Source organism: Tupaia chinensis, unplaced genomic scaffold (assembly GCF_000334495.1).
Source record: "Tupaia chinensis unplaced genomic scaffold, TupChi_1.0 Scaffold000466_1, whole genome shotgun sequence".
NCBI lineage: Eukaryota > Metazoa > Chordata > Mammalia > Scandentia > Tupaiidae > Tupaia > Tupaia belangeri.
In genome coordinates this window covers 2975723-2993390 of record NW_006159975.1, presented here as the reverse complement: position 1 = coordinate 2993390, position 17668 = coordinate 2975723, and the positions used below count along the sequence as shown (strand labels likewise).

The 17668-nt window shown below is 34.4% G+C and overlaps 1 long non-coding RNA gene across 3 annotated transcripts in view; it reads left to right on the top strand.

The window, feature by feature from the left end:
• The window catches only part of LOC102485203 (uncharacterized), a 306679-nt gene that overhangs the window by 238664 nt on the left and 50347 nt on the right, over nucleotides 1-17668 (top strand). For all 3 annotated transcript variants that reach the window (XR_003550582.1, XR_003550583.1, XR_003550584.1), the window contains exon 4: nucleotides 10912-10964. This is a non-coding gene — a long non-coding RNA (uncharacterized LOC102485203). The remainder of the gene's footprint in view (nucleotides 1-10911; nucleotides 10965-17668) is intronic.

Below are 17668 nucleotides of genomic sequence, written 5' to 3'. Positions count from 1 at the left end.
AGAAACATATGGCCTAAGAAGGTAATTATTCCAGACAGTGACCTGCAGATCTGCTAGTCAACTGACAATAGCAAATTTGAATTTGGTGATAACTAGTGACATCTATAAAAATGTATCTCATTAAAATGTTTTCACATACATTTTGAATCTACTTTTATCTTATGAGATACAGAGATTTTATAAAGACTTTTATGGGTGCTGTAATAGTATGTTTTTTTCATTGTTCTTTTGTTTTGATATAGTTTTAGAAACACAGACATTCTGGATTGCTTCAATTAATATTTCAAAAATCATAGAAATTACATTAAAAGTTTGGTCATATATAGAAATAACCATAACATACTTTTAAATATTTAGAAATTAACATGTTTGCCATGATTTCAGAACTTATTACATGCATCAAGTTTCACAGAGCATTGAATTACCGCTGAAACCCTTTCCATCCCCTGTCTGTTCATTCTTACAGATAAAATTTATATTCATTTGTCTACCTCTGATTTAATTAGTATTACTATGCTATGTTTGTCTTCATATGTTAGCTTTAATTTTTTTAGTACAAGGTGTGATATTTTAAAAATTGTATTGGACTTCATACCTTGGATCTCAGTTCATTTTCCTGAATAAACTTGATATCTTCCACTCAAAAGATGATTTGTTTCAAGTATTTTTAGTGAAATGTTATTTAAATTCAGTAACAATGTCTTACACAGAGAGAAGTAGAGACAGTAGGAGTGCAAGTGAGAAGTCATCCCTTGAGGGGATGATCACACCACAATCCCCTTCTCTTCCACTCTCCTCTTGGTATTTTGGGCATGCACACATATGCACCCCAAGTGATTTTCAATCCTCCAGGTCCTGAACTTAACCACAGTTATCCATGTGGGAGTCCAGTGCCTTAACCACTGCACCACCTGCTAGCCCCCATACTATTTCTGATAAAAAATGTCATTTGATTTTTAAAACCAATTTAAAACACAACAGTAAATTAAGTTTTTATTTTCATTTCTTTGCATACTAGTAAAGTTACTAATATTTTTATACTAATTTTAAAATCCTATCAAGTTTTTTGAAAAGATTTTCATTCACTAAAAATATTAATATTTGAAATTTTATTAAAATGCTATAATGTGTTTTTGTTTTTATTTACCTTTCAATTTACTTTATGCTATTTTTGAAATGCAGACATTTAAGTGTCTTTGTAGTTAGATCTAGCAATTGTATTATATATGATGCCTGCTATGTGATGATGCTTGGAAGCCCCTTTCCAAATTCAAGACTCCATAAATACTTATATTTACTCATGTTGGAGCTTATGTTTTGCATATAAATGTTTAATCTTCCCACTTAAAGTAGGAAACAATGTTTATTATTTTTCAATATTGTTTATTAGTTATTCTAACCATGCTTACATAATGACTTATTATTATCCTTCTAACTAATACCTTGAACTTAATAGCATGTTTCATTGATATATTTATGTATTTATTATTTACTGGGAATGTATCCTTTATTATAGCTTTTTACATTTTTATGTTTGCTAAAACAAATTGGTATTTGTCTCAGTCAGCTAGTACTGCCAAAACAAAATACTATCAACTGCATAGCCTAAACCACAGAAACTTTTCTCACACTTCTAGAAGTTGGGAAGTTCAAAATCAAGGTCTGGCAGCTTTCTCTTTCGGGTGCATGACCTCTTTCTGGCTTGCAAGAAACATCTCTTTTAATGTTTCCTCATATTATAGAGAGAACAAGCTATCTGATGTCTCTTTCTCTAAAGATACCAAGCCCCTAGGACCAGGGCTTCACCCTCATGACTTCATCCAATGCTTATCCCCTCCGAATACAAACAAAAATTACCTTCACATACCGTCACACTAAGGGTTTAAGGCTTCTTTGTATACATTCTGGGGGAGAGGACACAACTATTCAAGCCATAATAGTATTCACCTTTCGTTTTATGAAATACGGAGATTTTTTTTGGTTTACTTATTCTTTTTAAAAGTCTATTTCTTTCTTATGTGAGCTAGAAAGAAAGAGAGAAGCACCCATAACAGGGTCTTCATGCCATGATCCACCCCTAGCTGTAGCCAACCAGATCCATGGCCATGTGCATCCAGTGCATTTAGGGAGGTGTCTGGATGCAAACCCAGAACTTACTACATGCATCAAGTTTCACAGAGCATTGAATTACCGCTGAAACCCTTTCTATACCCTGTCTGTTCATTCTTACAGATAAAATTTATATTCATTTGTCTACCTCTGATTTAATTAGTATTACTATGCTATGTTTATCTTCATATGTTAGCTTTAATTTTTTTAGTACAAGGTGTGATATTTTAAAAATTGTATTGGACTTCATACCTTGGATCTCAGTTCATTTTCCTGAATAAACTTGATATCTTCCACCCAAAAGATGATTTGTTTTCAAGTATTTTTAGTGAAATGTTATTTAAATTCAGTAACAATGTCTTACACAAAAGTTAAGCCCACCACTCATCTGACACTGGGAAATGTACTGCCTTTTGCCTCGTCTCAACAAAAAAGTATTCATTCCTGAATAAATCCTTTTAGGTCCATAAGGGAAAGAAATGTGAATGCTTTTATGGGTGAAAACCAAAGATATCTTTAATTGTTATACTTGTTGGAACACAGGAGTTCACACACAAAATGGAAATGGTAGTAATTGGTTTATAAAGTGAAACTGCAAAGGGTATCCACTGATAATTAAACTGTAACTTAGAATGTACTTGGGGTGCATTATTAAAAATTTGTATGAGGACAGCAGGTTTGTTAGCTTATGACATCCTCTGAGTCATGGCTGAAGCTATTCAAGTCACTTCATTAAATTTCTCTCCACAAAAAATTTTGGCGTGGTTTATTGTGTTTTCCAGACATAATAAACCTATAGTGGGGATTGTAATACTGAGTCATGAACACCACTAACTATCTCAGCTCACCAAGATACATATGAAAGTGCTCACTGTGCAGGAGTATGCACAAGCTCTAAGCAATGTTCATGGTTTTAAATCCTTTTTATTAGAAGTTATTGCTTGCTCCATAGACTTCAGTGTTGAAATTCTTACTGCTCTCAAAAAAGAGTAGCGAAAGTGCAAATGAAGTCACAATATGAAGACAATTTGGCATTTTTAATAAAGGAGAATTTCTCTTTTTATATAGTTCTGCCAATGAATGTAATGTATAGACTTAATTTACTGAAAGTCTTGAATAAGCCAAAACAAATACATTCTTGCTCTGAATTTTTTAAAAAATTCAAAATTCTTTCTGCTACACTTCATGTTTTTTAGTCATTAAGACTATTCTGTCAGAATCTTTACCAGTGAAAATATTTGTATATCTTTGATGAAAATGAGAGAGAGAGAAAGAAAAACAAATTAAAAGGTATCAAACAGCATAACTTTCTAAAACTCTATGACATATGTATATTTGTTTATGGAAATACGTTTATGCACAAGATGATTCTTACAACAATTTCTCAAATATAACTAGAGATATTAGGCACTCTTCATCAAGTTCTAATTTCTAGGACTTCTAATTTCTAGGACAATCCAATTGTTTAAGAAATTACACAGCTATGTTTGCATATAATGGTAATTTTATCACTGTATGTTACTGTTAGAATATTTTTGGACCGAACTTATTATAGGTCCATGCTGAACATCAGTCCATGCACTGAACTTTAACTATTTGCAACTTTCCCTCATTTTTCAATCCCAAGAATATATCTCCTAAGGGATACTAAGATCACAATAAGTGACTCATTCTTACCAGAACATTGATTGTCACCTGAGCCATGCCAGTTCTCTGTCTGAGGGGGTCAGGGACAGCATCGTTGTCCAAATCTGTTATTTGCACAGCTATTTTATACTGTAGTTCCGTTTCCCTGTCTAGTGAATCCAACAGCTTTATCATTCCTGACACAAAAGTATAGGGAGATCTGTTATCCTAGGAGTACTAAAGACCTTCAATTTATGCTAAGTTGCAAACTATATAAAAGAAACAACCACAGAAATAATAAATGAAAATGAACTAATATGAATAAACTTGGGCATATATTTATGTCTCGGAAATGTAATTCAGCAGCAAAGTCATGGCAGATGTTAATTCATACATTTTTTGTCACCTATTATATATTCTTAAACATATGGGAGAATATGCATGCACATAGGTTTTCTAAAGATCAGTATAGCACAGATCAAAGCTTTGGTGCTTTTCCTGCAGGGACTAGGAATGTATAGAGACAGCTAACAAACCAAGATGAACATTACATAGTTCAAGAGGAACTTGTTTTTTATATTGCCATGCTTATGGTTTATAAATAAATTAAATTCCAAATTATTACATATGAGCTTATTTTTATTGTTAATTGGTATCAGTGTTTTTACAATACCTGTATATGGTTCAATGTAAAATTTAGGAGGTGTTCCCAAATTGCCTCCAGCAATGGTATATTTTATGTTATTAAATGGCCAGTCTTCATCTGTAAAGGTAATTTTTCCAACTATAGTATCAATTGGGCTATTTTCAAATATACTGAAGGTAAATGACGATATAGTTCCAACTGGATTTAGTTCATTTATGCGACTCACTCTTACAATCATTGTAATAATTGCTATGGAGAAAAAAGTACATAAAAAATATGGGTAGGGGGATAATGTCTTTTTTAATAATTCTTAATTTTCCTTTATAATTAACATCTATCATTATGAATTAAATTTTGAATGTATAAAGCATCTATCTTAATGTATTATTATTAAATTATTATTTCTTCAATTATAGAGAATTTTAAAAATTTAGGATTAAAACTCTCTATTAACTGATTATGAACATGTGTGAAAAACAATTGCCTTTTATAGTGTGTTTATGCATAAATACTATTACTCTGAATTAAAGCTCATAGTTTCCAAGAGCAAATAGTTTACTAGGTGAAATATAGTTAAGATGTTTCAGCATAATATAGTAAAGAAACTGTGAATTAAATACAATTTACTGTGAAAATCTGAATATTAGTATTTTCTCTAATGCAGAATAATTTCCCCAAGAAGTCTTATAAATACACCAAAATTTCAGAAAAGTTCATCTTTGAGATTTTCTTTATATAACTGCAATGTGCTATATTAAACATTTGGGTATCATTCTTTCACTATGGTTCCAATATTTGTTTAGAGTTTCAGTGTTTAAATGGTAGCACTTGTGCACTAAATAAGTCAATGTAAGAATGGTAGTTATATACTTTATTATTATAGCTCATTGGAATATTTATGAATCTTTTTTTTTCTTTTTTGTAGAGGTTTTTGCTATAGGGCACGTGCACTCGCCAGACAGACAAAGAGAGACAGAGATACAGAAAGGGAGAAATCACCCCCCAGGGGGAATGGCCACACCACAATCCCTTCTCCTCTGTTCTCCTCTCAGGATCTTGGGCACGTGAGTTTTAAGCCACCGGGTCCGGGACGTGAACCGTGGTCGACTACGTGGGAGTCCAGCGACATAGCCATTACACTAACTGCTGGTCCCAGGAATATTTATGAACCTAATAAACTTCTAAGAGCTATTTTTTAAATGTACTGAGTATTTAAAATAACTAAAACAATTTTATATTTCAAATTAATAACTTCTTACTTGATAGGACAGGTATTCCTTCATCAGACACTCTCACAAACAATGTGTATTTGAAGTACATTTCAGCAAAAATAGCATTGTCAAAATTGAGATGTGCAGGTCCAATCTGCAGATGAAAAGTAGTACATTGATAGTTTAATTTAATTTTGTTTTGTTAGACATTAATGTTATCATTTCTATTAATCCGAGATGAAAGTCTATATAGGTAACAAATAAGTGAAACTGAAATTCTGTAATAGTGGTGTCCAAAAGTGGAAAAGTAGAAGCCTCCTATGTAATTTTATTTTTCTCGTAGATATAGTAGAAAAAATTAAAAAGCTGTGTAAATTAATTTTAATAAAGTATTTTGCTTAATCAGATATATCCAAAATGCTGTCATTTAACATGTAATCAATATCAAAAATATTTTGTACATATTTTGTCTACATTTGGTCAAACTGATTATTTACCATAGTTTATATTTTTCTTATACACATTCTCTTCATAAAGTGCTACAGTCATGTGTATTTAAGATTTGTTCAAAGTAGTCATCATGAATTTATTTGCATTTTTCCAAAATGAGTTTGGTCTAGGTTAGTATTAGCAAGAATCATCTCTCAGAAGAAAGCTTGAATTGCAAGCCTCAAAATCACGCTAAAAGAGAACTTGAGATCCATTCTGGGACAGAGGTCAAAGCATCTCATATATTTGCTCTTTCACTTTACTCTCCTGGGAAGAGTTTACAGGGCAGGCATGATGTTTTTGAGATCTTTAATAATGTTAAATTAAAGGAGCATCTAAGAGTCATCTTTTCACAGCTCATGCATAATCACACAATCCTCAGGGTGGTCATAGACCAGATTAGATCTGAGACCATCTAAGCAGAGAGTGGAAAGAATGTGTCTCCAGTTTTTCTGAGGTTCTTTTTGTGCCTCAGCTATGTTCACATTAGTTCTTTTTTTTCCCCCAACAAATAGCCCACAGTTATTAGGGAGAGAATTTATGTGAAGCAACTAGGTGATGAGTTGGTGCAGACAAGCATAGGTGAAAAAGACATTGTTTTTGAAAGATTCTACAATGTTTCAGGAATTCCAGATATTGCAGACTGTAAGTCACTTAGTAAAATGGGGAAAAATAGTTTCTTCATGAATGAAGTAGAATATTAGACGTTCTCTAAGATATTTTACAATTCTAAAACTGTGTAGTCTACATTCTAAGGAAATAAAGAGGTGATAGGAAGAATATCCATGGCACTGAGTGGGGTATCAGTTCTTAAGTTAACCATTCACATTGGTAGTGATCCTGTAAGTTTACTGTCTGTCTTTTCTTTTTTGAAGTTCAAGTTTTTGGAAGTTCAACAACTAAGAAACAGGCAGACAGGTCACGTGGTGGTTAAGGGCACTGGGCTCCCACAGGGCCGACTGAAGTTTGAGTCTTGGACATGGCAGCTTGCTCTTTCACTTTCCTTCTCTCCCTGTCTCTCACTCTGTTCCTTTCTGGTCAAAATTTAAAATAAAATAAAATAAATAAAGTTAGATAAAACAATTCTTTAAAAAACTAAAAGAACTAAGAAAACACAAATATTGTCTAGGAATATGTACATAGACAATAAAACTATTAAGTCCCCAAGGCAACAGCAAATGCAAAATTCAGGGTATTGGTTGCCTCTGGAGGAAAAGTAGGGGATGGCAATGAGCACTGACAGCTGTGAATGTTCTAATTCTGAAGTGAAGTGATGGTTCAGGGGTTCATTTCCTGGCTGTGTGCTAAAACTTGCAAATATGTTAGGTAGGTTATCTTGTATCTTGTATTATGAAATAAAATAATTATTAAAAATGGATTGACTAATAAAAATAGATTGGGGTGATTTTTCAGGTCAATGCTCATTAAAGAGAAATAATTTAATAAAATACATGATTAGCAATACTGATTTAAAGAAATATTCATTTTTATTATTCAATTACTAAGTTAAATCTATAGCATATGAGATCATTTGGACTCATTAAATGGTAATTCATTGTTAAACATTAAAATTACATGACTCTCATTGGTATCCTGGTGAATATCACTCCTCTAATTCGAAATAAATTTGAGGTTAATATTTACTAGCCTCTTAGAGCATTAGTCATTATTTTAATATAAAACTTTTGGTGCTTAATATAAATTCTCATTTCGAGTAACTGCTAAAACTCTTTCCATTCCTCTTTGTATAATATACATACCAACATATGGTCATCTAAAAACAAATCAATTTAATCTTTTTAAAAATCATATCAATTAAGCTTTCATGAGTGTAAGAACTCAAATACTATTGGAAAGCCAAACACATATTCTTTCTACGTTCTCTTAATTAATGTTTTAGTCACTAAGCATTCAAACTGTGTTAATTTCTTTTTCTACACTGGCTTTTCTTCCCTGGCTTCTGTAGCAAGGTAAGAATTTTACCACTTTAATAACCCTTCCTGAATTTAATGATCCTCTAAGAAAAATACTGTTCTTATCCCAATAACAATAATTGGAAAAAAAGGAGGCGTTGAATTTAATGAAGGTTAGCATGCTATAGTTTTTAGGCAAAGATAGGAAAAGTCATCAAGGGATACAATGGATCAATGGTTTTGATTCTAAAAAACTTATGTGACTGGTTTTAGTTTTAGTCAAAGTTCAAGGAAGTCCAATGTCATATTTTGCTCTTGTTTATTCACATATTTTCTGTGCTTGTTTTGCTCTTTTTAGACTTACCTGAATTGGGAAATGTCAATTAAATGTTATACAATGCTATAATCTGCATATTCCTAATTGAGGACATTTCTGATATTGTTTAATAATTCATAATCATTAGGATACAAATGTAAAGTATAGAGTTATGAAGGTTTGTTTTAATATTTTGCTTATAGCAAATGTATCTTCCAGTTGAAAGTATTATGAAAATGTGATATTGATGTATGTGGATGGTAATTTGATACTAAATTCTGTCAATGCCTTACAAAATGATTGGAGAGTTTAATTTTGTTCATTTGGTACTCATTATTTCAGTCATTGATTAACATACCTAATAAGCATTGCTTCTCTGTCAGACATTAGCGTAATAGCTGATTTTTTTTTCTCTTACTGTTTAATTGGGTAATCAGATCAAATGTAATTAGGGTATGGGAGGAGAGATACAAAATGCTGCCAGAACCCATGGAGAAGCACTGATTAAACTAGAGTAAGAAAAAATTGGCACCAGTGGTGGCATGGTGGTTAAGGTGCTGGACTACCACATGGCTGACTGTGGACTTGGACCTGGTGGCTTGAAAAATCACACTGGGCATGTGTGTTGCTGCCCAAAGTCCCAAGTGGAGAATGGAGAAGGGCCATCCCCACTGGGGGTGATTTCTCACTTTCTCTCTGTCTCAGTCTGTGAGACTGTGGCAAAAACCTTTCTTTAAAAAAAGTGAGAAGAAATTATTTGTAAACAAAGTTATGAAGATTGTAAAAAGTGTGTAGATGATGCAGACACAAAACAACTGGGGCGGATTTTCCAGTAGTATGATCAGGATGTCCAGCTACATTATGAGGCAGAACTGAAAGACCACCATATTTTAAGTTGAGAAAGTGATTTGTACACCCCAATCACAGAGTATGAGAACAAAGGAGTAAAGATCGTAGGAGTTTGTGTGAAATGCAGCTTGGTAGAGGTCCAAATGCAATAGATTCAGTATCAAATGGCTTTTTTTATAAGTGTTTTTTATCTATGTCTTACCCCCCCAGACTATGTTGGGTTTCTTACAGGCCTATTGGTCTGATGAGCAACTTCTTCTCTTACCAATGTTCATCCATTACCTATGAATCTTTGTAGAACATAATGCTAATTTTATCTTACCTGTTTTTTTTTTAAAAATATGTGAATACAGCCACCTGTGACCTGACTTACAAAACTCAATATGTATTGAGAATAAAGTCTAAATTTCCTGCATTGGTAAAATATTTAACTATTTTATATTCTAGAATATGGTAACAACATATGCACATTAATTCTATTCCTGCCACAAGTTCAAGCTATTTAATATGTTTATTAAAGTTAATTATGGTAAAGTCAACACATTCCAAAAGAATAGACACTATTTTATTATAGACCCATTTGTTCTAGGAAATTTATAACCTTCCTAGTTCAGTTCCCAAGATCAAAATTGCATTCAAGCACTCATCCTAAACTAAGATATGTTGCTGGTAATTTAAGGTTCAGCTGAAAATCCAGGAACAAATTCTGCCATCAGCTATTTTAACTACTGTAATTCATTAAGAATAGTATAATAATAATACTAATAATAACATTTTTCTATCTAAGGTTAATCACAGGGCCACAATCAGAGAACAATTTTAAAATACTTACTTTCAGTTCATTGTTTGTGAGCATAAATGTTTCATTTGAAAAAGTATCCGTAATCAAATGATAAGTTATATTGTTATTGGGAACAGTTCCATCCTTATCTGTACAAGTTAGAGAAACTAAAAGAGTTTCAGCTGGGGTGTTTTCAGGAAGTTCAATTCTGTAATAAATCAAACATGAAATAAAATGTAGTAGTAACATGTCCATCTAGACTTACGAAGTTGATAATAATCAACATATAAGACATTTTCAAATGTGCTTATATTTTAAATAACCACTTCTGCCAATAATAAAATTACAGTTTTGGGACCATCAGATGGCATAATGGTTATGTTGCTGAACTCCCATGTAGTCGACCACAGTTTGAGTCCTGGACCTGGTGTCTTAAAACTCAGGCGAGTATATGTGCATGCCCAAAATCCCAAGAAGAGAATGGAAGAGAAAGGATTGTGGTGTGCCCATCCCCCTGGGGGGGTGTGATTTCTCACTTTCTGTCTCTCTGTCTCTCTGGTGAGAGCACATGCACCCCATTGCAAAAACCTCTCAAAGAAATAAAAAATAAAGATAATTACAGTGTTAGTTAAAAAATCATATAAGATAAAAAATATGTGACATCTTTGATGAAGTCAAGGGAAATGAACTGGTATTATGTTAGATTAATAAGCAGTAAATTTGGTAAGACACATACATATTATCACTGAATAAAATGGCAATTTGTCTCGGATTCATAATTTTATATTTATAAATCCCAGTTACATGTAATCTTCTGAAAAATCTCCTTTAAACTTTTTCCTTTATGTAGATATCATTGTCCCCATTTTAGAAATAAGAAAATTCTGAACTACTGACTATTAAATTTACTTAACCTTTCCTAAGAACTGTTGGTTCTCACCAATATTCACATGCCTCTTTTCTTTTCCCAGTTTTCTCTATGACTCCCACGATTTGCAACATGAGATGGACTGGCATGTGAAAAGTAAGTGGAAAGACTGTTGTCAGTTCTAGGCAAGGCGATTAAAACTTGGGGGTACCTTGCAGACTCCCTCTTCCTCCTTTGTCCACATGTTTGAGAGCAAAAGGCAATAATACACCAATGCCAAACAACTGAATAAAGTAGGATCCCCGAGCCACAGCAGGCAGGACTGCCACACTAGAGCCAACTAACATGCACTGCTCTTTGCAGAAGGGATGAGGAGGTGTTTATTTGGGTGTCTGCCCCACGCAGTGGTTAAGTACTGCACAGAATAAACCAGATCTCACATGGCTGAACATGGCTTGAATCCCAGCCCTGGTGGCTTGAAAAATATACTGAGTGGGAGTACGCATACCAAGATCTTGATGAAATGGAGAATTGAAAAAGGATTGTAGCATTTTCAGCCCCCATGGGGTGCCTTGTCTTTCTTTCTCTGTCTCACTTTTTCTCTTATGTACATGCATGTCCTTTAGCATTAAAATAATTTAAAAAAGGGACCAGCAGTTGGCGTAATGGCGATGTCACTGGACTCCCACGTAGTCTGCCATGGTTTGAGTTTTGGACCTGGTGGCTTAAACTCACGCCAGGTGCATGTGCATCCCAAGAGGAGAATGGAGAAGAAGGCTTTATGAAATGGCCATCCCCCTAGAGGGTGATTTCTCGCTTTCAGTCTCTCTGTCTTTCTGGTGAGCACACGCGCCCTATAGCAAAAAAAAAAAAAAGCTCTCAAAAAATTTTTTTTAAAGATATGCTTTGGGGGCTTAGCCAATGATATTTGTTTCTAAATTTTATTTTATAATTGGTGGTAAGTATCTTTTCAGGGTGTGTGTGTGTGTGTGTGTGTGTGTACCCCAAATCCTAATTAAAAGGAGGTATGGAGGGAAAAAGACTGGAGTGATCAAACCGTATAGAGAATGTTCTCTTTCTCTCTCTCACACACACACAAACATTTACCCTCTAATAGTTAAAAATAAATTTTTAAAATAACCTTGGACAAAAAGAATCCTTAGACTACTAGGTGAAATAGAAAGACAGAGTGAAAGCAAACTACAACACTATTGCAGCGGCTACAGAATCATTCTTTATTGTGTCCTTTTTGTTTTTTATCAAAACACCTCAAAGAGTTTACAAGCTTCAAGCATTTTTCTGAAGTACAACAGAGAAATGACACTTTTTAAATGTGAATTTTGGGCTATATTTTGTTCCTATAAACTGAGCAAATACATGTGTGCATTTGTATGATTTTAAGTGGGAGATAAGTTATTCAAGAGCACTCCACCAAAAACCTTTTACGATAGATATATTATGAAATACTGTTCTACTGTAGAAGTGAAAATTCTGAGCAGAAACTTCATTGTTCAGCTTGCAGGATTATCAAAATTCTACCACAGTGGATCCATCTAGTAGTCTTTTGTTGCGAGAAGCACACATTTCTATGGTTTTCCTCAGGTTTTCTCTACAACTTATATTACTATAATAGTAACAATATTATGCTTTAGTAACTGTTGATAGTGATTAATATTCATTGGTAATGATTATTGATAATAATATTACATTGGCTATTATATGCACTTTTGGAAAGAGGTATGTCATTAGAATACCAAAGAAAGTGTGGCATCAGAATACACCCAGACTTGGGAACCAGCAGTTAGTGTAATGGCTATGTTGCTGGACTCCCACCTAGTCGACCGCGGTTCGCGTCCCGGTCCTGGTGGCTTAAAACTCACGCCGGGCGCGTGTGCGTGCGTGCCCAAGATCCCGAGAGGAGAATGGAAGAGAAGGAATTGTGGCGTGACCATCCCCCCTGGGGGGTGATTTCTCACTTTCTGTCTCTCTGTCTGTCTGGCGAGCACACGCGCCCTATAGCAATAAACCTCTCAAAAAAAAAAAAAAAAAAAAAAGAATACACCCAGACTTGATTAAGACTTTTTTCTAAGCATGCTGGTATTTGTAGAGGATCAGAAGGTCTGAGTTTCAAGATCCAGCTCGATCTTTATAACTGTGTACACTTTATGAATAAGTGAATTCTTAAAGTTATGATACTCTACTTTGTATAAAGGGAGTCAAAATTTATACATACACTATAAATCTGTTATTTTATAATCAGACTAAGTGGTGAGCTTACATGTACTTTTAGAGTTCTCTTTAAATTAATATCAATAAACAAATAGAGTACATATACAAACTTATGAGTTTGCTAAATACATAAATATGTGATTTTTTTAAATGAATTATTTATTAAATTAATTCCATTTGTTATTATTTTTAAAATTTTTGCCAGATAAGAGACAGAGAGAGAGAGAGAAATGGTAAGAGAGAAAACAAGCTTCTAAGTCCATGACTTAAACTGCTGTTGGCCATGTAACAGTCTAGCCCCTTAATCACCATGCCACCTGCTAGCCCAATATGGGATTTTTTTTTTTTTTTGGAGAGGTTTTTGCTATAAGGCACATGTGCTTGCCAGAAAGACAGAGAGAGACAGAGAGATAGAAAGCGAAGGGGGATGGCCATGCCGCAATCCCTTCTCTGCCATTCTTCTCTCAGGATCTTGGGCATGCACATACACATCCCCGTTGTTAGTTTAAGCCACCAGGTCCAGGACTCGAACTGTGGTTGGCTACATGGGAGTTCAGTGACATAGCCATTACGCTAACTGCTGGTCCCCCAATATGTGATTTTTAATGCAGTGGTTGGTTGTTACAACTATGAAAATTTAAGGATAGAAAAAAATCATTCTTAGGAATCCTTTCTAGCTTTAATTTGTATACTTTTTTAAGAAAAAATAAAGTAGACCTCCTTGTACAAGGAAAGAAGAAGAAAGAGAAGTTATATATTGTCAAAAAAAATGAAGTAAGGAGGCACTGGGTGTTGGCATGGTGGTTAAGGTGCTGGACTTCTTATAACTATGAAAATTTAAGGATAGAAAAAAATCATTCTTAGGAATCCTTTCTAGCTTTAATTTGTATACTTTTTTAAGAAAAAATAAAGTAGACCTCCTTGTACAAGGAAAGAAGAAGAAAGAGAAGTTATATATTGTCAAAAAAAATGAAGTAAGGAGGCACTGGGTGTTGGCATGGTGGTTAAGGTGCTGGACTTCCACATGGGTGACTGCAGTTTGAATCCTGGACCTGGTGGCTTGCTTTTTCACTTTCCCTTCTCTCTCTCTCTCTGTCTCTCTGGTCAAAGTGAAAAATAATAATAGTAAATAAAACTAAATAAAAAAATAAAGAACAGAAAAAAAATGAAAGCCTTCTGCTTTATTCCAAGGATGATGTGATATTTCCCCATTTTTTCTCTTTTATTTATATGCTAAAATATGAAGACAGAATAATTGTCATCACAACTTACGTGTAAATATCCTGTGAGCATTGAGGTGCATTGTCATTTATATCCTGTAGAATCACTGTAAGTGTTCCAGTTGTTGAGTGCATTCGTTCATTGTCATAAGCTCTTAAATATAATATCCAAGACTTTGGAGTGGCTATATCTTCGTAATCCAAAGGGTAGGCAATTGTGATCTCTCCTGAATCTAAAAGGCAAGCAAATGGAAATTCCTTTAGCGTTCATAAATTGAATAAGCTGTGAACTAAAATAGTTACATGGAAGGACAGCCCATGAGGTGGTGGTTCAGGCAGCTGGGTCCCGCATGGCTGACTGCAGAGTCTGAGTCCTGCACCTACGGCTTGAAAACACATCAGGCAGATATGAATGTGTGACCAAAATCCTGAAAGGAGAGAGAGATGGAAGAGAAGGGGCTGTGGTGTGACCATTCTCCATGGGAAATACATTCTCAAAAACAAGCAAGCAAACAAACAAACAAAAAACTGTGGCATGGGTATAATAGTTCTAGGGATAAAATGGAGCTCAGCCCCTGACCTGATGGAGCTCACAAGCTAGTCACAATTGTGGATCTGAAAGGAATGGAAGATAAGTTAAATGATAGGGAAGAGAGAACCTTCCACATTGTGGAGATCAGTAAATACTTCATGGGAGGATCATGGCAGGTGGGGTGCACACAGTGAAGCCAAAGGTGAATGTTGAAAAATGAGCATAGAAATTCCAAGCAGAGAACATTGGTGTGGAGTAGGGATGGCAACAAGTATGTAGGTGAGGGTAGGGAGAAGTATGCAATGGGAAAACAGCACCAAAATCAACAATAACTTCATATTTTGAGAGTTACTCTTTCAATATTATATTTTATCTATATTTACAGAACAAGTAACCTTTACATGTAATTCGTTCTTTCTTATAAACAGTATATTTATTCCATACATCAATCAATATCTGATGCTCACCATTGTGTCTAATATTGATATCTCTGATTCCTCAGGAAAAATGCACAGGAACAATATTTCTTAGTGCTTCCATGTTTCTAAAACTTTATCTGATATCTATCTAGGAGGTCATTTTTCTAGGTATAAATTTCACACTTTGTATCCTCAGGTTACTTAAATGTGTTACTCTATTAACTTGTAGCAATGGCATTATAGAAAAGTCTATGTACAGTTTGATTACCACTCTCTTCAATTTGGGCTTCTTCCCTAAAGGCTCAAAATTTTTTTAATTGAAGCTTAATAAATAGTTGCAGCAATATGTATCAGATCCAAACATTGTGGATTAGTTTTTTTTAGGAATCTTTTTGCTTTTTTTAAATACATAGCTTCAACTCTTGTTTTAGGAATGTTTTCTTGAATGATACTTTTGAGTATTTTTTCCATTGCTTTTGTTCTCCATGAATATTTTGTGGAGAGGGGTCATATGGTTATTGTGCTCTCCAGAGAGAGAGAGAGAGAGAGTGAGAGGGAATGTGAGAAATCACCGGCTTCTATGGGGAATGGGCACACTGTAATCTCTTCTCCATTCTCCTGGGATTCTGGGCATGCACACACATGAGCCCTGCATTATTTTCAAACAACTAGATTTGGGACTTAAATTGCAGTCAGTCAGTCATATGGGAGTCCAGCGTCTTAACCACTTGCTGGCTCCAGGAATAAAATTTAAAAAGTGCTGGTTCTTCTTATTTCCTATTCCTATTGTCTTTTTTTTTGTTTCCACTTATATTTTTTAGAATAAATTATTTATTTTTTTACATAATCACACACTTGGGGACAGTAGGTGCCATGGTGGTTAAGGCACTGGACTCGCCCTTGGCTAACCACAGTTCGAGTGCCAGACCTGGCAGCTTCCTTTTAACTTTCTCTCTCTCTCTTTCTTTCTCTGGTCAAATTAAAAAATATTAATAATAATAAATAAATTTAAATAAATAATTATTTTAAAATAATCACATATTTGTAGGAAAGATGCTCTTTCTGCACAATTTGAAAGGAAGTTGTTGACTTGATGCCTCATCATCTCCAGGAACTGGAATGTACATTTTCTAGAAGCAAAGACATCTCCAACATAGCCTCATACAAACATTAAAGTCTAGAAGTTAACATCAATAAGCCTGATCCTGAGACCATTCATCCAAATTTCACTCATTGTCTCAGCATATCTTAGTGCAAAAGATCCAGTTCATGTCCCTTAAGTCTCCTTTAATCTGGAAAAGTTCTTTAATCTTCCCTTAAGTTTTATGACCTTGACCTGTTTGAAGATTGAAGACTAGGACTGTTGGAGAATTACCCTCAGACTGAGTGTGCCTGATGTTTGCTTATGATTAGATTTCAGTTATGTACTTTCTGATGAAATATCAGAGAAGCTATACCATGTTATTGCCTGCTAACTTAACAGTTTGTCTTATACTAAAGATGTCCACTTTAATTTCTTGACTAAGCAGGTGTCTGCCAGTTTTCTCCACTCCAAAGTTGGTATTTTACATTTTATAATTAATAAGTGTTCTGTGGAGAGGTTCTCTGAAATGTTGTAACATCCTGCTCCTCATCAAATTGTCTATTTATTTATTTATTTATATCTCTATGCATTCATGGTGCCTGGTTTTATTTAATGGGCCCGTAATCTGAAATTACTATTAGATATTGTAATGTTCAAATTGCCCTTGAATTGGCTAGGGGGAGACAAATTCAAGATGGTTTCAGTGTCTGTTTGATGTACTCTTGCCATTTCTTGAGTATATTGCTAGACCCACTAGTGAAGCTTCAAAAAGAGCCATTTCTCTAAAGAGCTCCTATAGGAAAAAAATGGTATTTAGAACTCAATATCTGGGCACTAGGTGTGTTTATTGCTATTGTAATATAATGTTCCTAAGCTCTTTCACTCTTTTAGTAGACACAGATATAGCATTTATATTTCTGTTATGTATACATGCAACTGCATCAATATGCATTTATATAACCTCACATACATACACATACACTCACATATATACATGTATAAATACATATGTTCAGAGACCAGCAGTTAATGTAACGGCCATGTCGCTGGACTCCCATGTGATCAGTCATGGTTCAAGCCCCAGACCCAGTGGCTTAAACTCACATCAGGCATATGTGCATGCGTGCCCAAGATCCTGAGAGGAGAATGGAGGAGAAGGGATTGGGATGTGGCCGTCCCCCCTGGGGGGGTAATTTCTTGCTTTCTGTCTCTGTCTTTCTCTGTCTTTCTGGTGAGCATACACACAAAGAAAAAAAAAAAACTCTCCAAAACAAATTTTAAAAAGTACATATGTTTAAAAACATAAATTCGTTCCCACACTTTCAATTTTACTTCATCCCCATGTGATTCATTCTAGTTTTCTCATTTCCTACATT